Source organism: Mandrillus leucophaeus, unplaced genomic scaffold (assembly GCF_000951045.1).
Source record: "Mandrillus leucophaeus isolate KB7577 unplaced genomic scaffold, Mleu.le_1.0 Scaffold249, whole genome shotgun sequence".
NCBI classification, from domain to species: domain Eukaryota; kingdom Metazoa; phylum Chordata; class Mammalia; order Primates; family Cercopithecidae; genus Mandrillus; species Mandrillus leucophaeus.
In genome coordinates this window covers 2,153,861-2,158,801 of record NW_012102576.1, presented here as the reverse complement: position 1 = coordinate 2,158,801, position 4,941 = coordinate 2,153,861, and the positions used below count along the sequence as shown (strand labels likewise).

Here is a 4,941-nt window from a genome sequence, read left to right as displayed (position 1 = left end):
CTGTATCAGAATTAGGATTAAAGTAATATAACCTCAAAAATGTGGTAATATTTTATTCGATTTATTCTATGAATAAAATTTTTTTTTTTTTTTGCTTTTGCTAAATGAGAAAAAAAATGCATTTGCCTAGAGAAACAAGCTTGGAGAAACAGAAGAGTTACTTCCCAATATGTACTTCTTTCTAGAAGTACGAAATATTGAAGAGCAGGCAGGTCCAGAAACAGAAAAGATGTAAATTCAACCACTTAAGGCATGAGACCACCTTATTCTCTAAGCAGGTAATGTGGAAGAATATTGATTATTTCTCAGTGTATGTTATTTAAAAGTGGAGATTTAATAATAACTGAAATAGAAAGTATATTCTAAATTTTTCACAATTTCTACCAGTCACCATGGGTTTATTTTTTAAACAAATATTGTAAACAAATATTACATAAAAAATTTCAAGATCGTTATTAGGTATTTGTTTAATATGATTGACCTAGAAAAGCTTTAATCTGTTTTCCCTTCTGCAATTCCATTAGGAGCTAACATAAGAAAATGAAATGGAAGGATATTTAAATAGCAAATGGCTTTTATTTTCTGTGTGTCAATGCCTTGACATCTGAGGCCTTGCTCACCCTGGGGAGACCATCCCTTTGAGGATTAGCCAATTCTTAGTTACAGCAAGCAACCCATCCAGTGAGCTTGCTTTACGAAGGCAAATCAATTCAGTGTCCACACCCCACAACCAGCTCCTTTGGGCTGTCACACTCCAGACCACTATTCACCTGTCCTAATCACCCCAGGGTCTCAGACAACCGGGAAGAGTCTATATACCCCAGAGCCCACTGAAACAAACTAGCTAATCCTTAACCTTCTTGTCCTGCATCAACCATTCCTTCCCACAGAAACCACAATAGAAGATCTTGCCCACAGTCCTCTCCTGCTCCCTCTGCCACTTGACTGTCATGGAGGCTTCCATGTGTGACCACCCACAGTATGACAAGGTGTGTCCCATTCTCTTGGGATCTGCAAATAACACACTATCTCTTCAATGGTAGTCATCTTCTGATCTGTTGGTCTCACCATACCTAAATAATAATAATACTTATATCAAAACATGTATGTTTACATATATATATTAAACATTATTTGTAATAGCAAAAAAATTATAGCCATTTACATGGCCCCCAGCAGAGGAATGCTGGAGTTAATTCTAATATATCTAATTGTATAAAATCCTAAGCAGCAGTTAAAGAAAGAATGAGGCAGTTCTTTACAAATTGACATGGAATTGTCTCCAAGACATATTGTTAAGTAAGAAACTAAAGCTGGAACACAATGGATATGCTATGATGCATACGTCATGTTTAATTAAGTACACAAAATAACAGTATATATTTATAAATGTTCTTAAACATAAAGGCACCCCAAAAGGCCTGTTTGGATAATAAATCAAATAGATTATAGTATTTATTTTTAGGTAAGTCAAGAAGGATTTTTAGTTTGTTCATAATTTTTAAAAATATGTTTACACGGAGAATGACTTTATATGTTAATTGTGGAATTCAAAGTAAATAAAAATAAGTTTTAAAAGTTGATAGCTAAGCTACATAGCTCACGGTGGTAGGAAGTAGTCTTACTTAGTAAGCAGCTGAAGTGGTCAATTCTAATTTTTCACTAGCATTATCATCAACCTACCCCTTGCTATTCAAAGTGCCTAAGACCCGCCATGTTTAGGGCCAATTAGACACTAACAGCAGGATTAGTTTTATCTCATCACTCCAGCTGCAAGCTCACTTTCATTTCAGTACTACGGGAACACAATAATTTTCTTCCTCATTGACTCAGTAAAACAAAATCATAATTACAGCTTTGCAGAGGAGTATATTGAATGTAAGCCTTGAGCAACATAATACAATGCTGAGCTATATGCAACTTTTGGCTACTACCTTTTAGTAAACATAATTTTTCTTTTTATTCTAACAAGTTTTCTTTGAAAAAGTATAAAAGAAACATACTAATATTTATGTGGAATTCTTTTTTCTGGAGTTTCTTCTTCCCCATCACTGAATAAAATATAAAAACAAATGAGAATATTTGCCAGCATTGTCAGCTATAGCTTCTACCAGCAATTTCTTTGTTCTTTGAATTCGTACAAGTTACTATCCATATGATTCATGCATTTTCATGCCATATTATGAAGCATGTCTGTGCAAAGGTAGGCTTCATTAAAGTTCATTAATTATTTCTTAAGTTAACAAGTTCAAATTATACAAATGGGAAAAATTTGTCATCTCGAAGTGGACATCATAAGAGATGGCTCCCATGGATCTCACTAATCTACTTTGTGCCTTAACTTAAGCAGATTAGTAAATGTCATTGGCATGGATTTCTTCCATATATTTCCCCAAAACAAATAGTAAAAGATTAGATCAATATCAAATGAAAGATTAAAATAATACCAATTACATACAAGACAAAACAGGAACAAAGAACCTGTATGGCAGGTGGACTTTCAGAATTATCTACAGGCCATTTCGATGATTAAATTGAAATGTGTGTTTTCTGAATATTTTCCAGAATCCCTTAGATTTCATATTCTAAAGAAACTTTGGGGATGCCCCATTGGGCCATAGGTATCCCAACTGGACAGCAGAGAAGACCGTAGGCTTTGCTAATCCAGTTATTTTCCGGTACCCTTAGAACTCAAAATTAGTTAAAATCCCTGAATGAGACACAGAGCTCACAAATAGATGATGCTGAGCTTTTAATATGCAGATTTTAACAACAACACTTGAGAGAGTAATGTTTGGACTGAGATGAGTCAAGAAGAATAAGCTCAATGATGCCTCCGTCTGAATCCATTTCTCCATCCAATATCTGGGAGGAAAACAGAGAAGAAAGTAGTTCAACCAGGGCTTAAAAACTGATGCCTAACGTTTAAGTGACATGAGACTCATGCTTTCTTTTCCTTAGAGATGGAAGGGGTGCAGAAGGGAATAAAAAAAAGGAAAAGTTCTGGTTGCTTAGTGAAGGGTAAAGAACATATGCTAATATTATCAACTGCATAACTATAGAGGTTCCATCTGCCCTGTCCATTTCTGCATTCTCAGTGTGTGACATATAGTGGGCATCCAATGAATGTTAATTGAATGAATAAATAATTGAAATCAGGTGACATATATGCGGAATTTCTTCTGAGATGGCATGCCCTTTTATATGTCATAGAGAAAGTGGACTATATTCTAGACCATTCTAACTATAAATTCTATACTATAGCTATAATAGAATATAAAATATGAGGTTGGGTTGGAAGAATACTAAGACAAAAGATACATAAAGTATTTTAAGAGAGTCGGAGAACGGATGAGGAGATCATGTTGCCCCATACTTACTTATGCCTTAGATTGTGGAGGTGAATTGAAAAATACAGGGTCAATCATAAGAGGATGTGTGTACCTCAGGCCACATCTACAGGTACCACAGCACTTCATAAGATCTCTGCAGTCATAATCATTTATACAAGGAACCCCAGAACAACAGGTGGAAATCTTAGATTGTTGCTTAGAGGCCCTTTTGCCCAGATGGGATCTAAATTTCTTTTGACTTCAGTCTTGACTGCGGCTCTGTTGCTTTGTGTCAAAAGATTCTATAAATTCAGGACATGTACCTGGCTTGCCCTCAACTACAAAAGAAAAAAGGAATTGTGAGCTTTTTTACCTTCTCTTATTTGTACCAGGAATTTAATTTCTTTAAAAGATATGTCTATAATCTCCTAATTATGCTCTTCTGTTAGCTGATTTTGCTCCTTAAATCATGTTTTAAAAGCACTATAAAGCACTATCAAGTATATTTTTAAGGTATCATTATGAACTGGCTGTTAGACTAAATCCAACCTGATTATTGTAATACTTTGATATATATTATGTATGGAATACATATATTTATAAAATATATATTTGAAATATTTATATACATAATTGGAAAGTATATATTCCGAATATATATAGATTTAGTATATGTATGTTTATTTGGAATATACACATTTGAAATAAATTGGGGTCAAGGAATTACTTATACAATATGGAAAGATGCTCAACTTATGTTTTTCTATTTTAATAGAATTTTATTGCAGTGCTATGTTAAAATGGTTTCATACATGTACACATTTTTTAAACTACCAGGTGTGTGTTCAAGTGTAGGCTTACTTGGAATGTAGTATGGGACATCTAAATTGCGGATGATCAGCAGATACAGACAGCTTTTATTCATTTATTTATTCCCTTATATGTATTGGGTGCCTACTGTGTATTCCAGAGTTGTCAGCACTCCTGATACAGTAGTAAATAGAAAAAACAAAAAAGTTCTATTTTGGAGTGGACAAGATAGATAATAAAGATAAACTAGTAAAATTTACAGTATATTAGACAAAGATTACTGCTAAAGAGAATAATTAAATCCAAGGAGGTTCCTAAAAGTACCTTGCAATGCTAAGGGTCCCTAATTCTTTAACCCTAGTTATGTAATCTACAAAAATCAGTTATTTTCAGAAGTTTTTGCACACTGTGTATGTTATCTGTTCACATTTACTGTCATCCAAGAAACACTGATCAAATTTCACTAGGACTAACAGGAATAGCTTTCTTCCTTTACATGAGGTCAATTAGGTTACAGGCTTCTTATTAAAATGCAAATAAATATCATCAGTAATTAGTAAATGACAGGAAGCATTATAAACGTCCATAATTATTCTATGCCATTATAACACTATAGAAAGTTAAGAAAATTTAACATATGAATATGTTAACTCCTGATGTTCCTTATACCATAGACTGGGAAACACTGTACATAAGAGAAAAGAGTAAAAATATAGTGTCAGAGGCCAGAGGCAGGAGGATTACTTGAGCCCAGGAGCTCAAGATGAGCCTAGGCAACACAGCGAACCCTGTCTCTACA

At 34.0% G+C, this 4,941-nt stretch overlaps 1 long non-coding RNA gene across 1 annotated transcript; it reads right to left on the bottom strand.

Moving 5' to 3' along the window:
* Positions 1–2,735: 2,735 nt before the first annotated feature.
* Positions 2,736–3,661, bottom strand: LOC105542018. Its single transcript, XR_001006409.1, has 2 exons — positions 3,381–3,661; positions 2,736–2,865 (listed from the first exon to the last, which is right to left on the bottom strand). It is a non-coding gene; the product is annotated as an uncharacterized LOC105542018 (long non-coding RNA).
* Between the last annotated feature and the right edge of the window lie 1,280 nt (positions 3,662–4,941).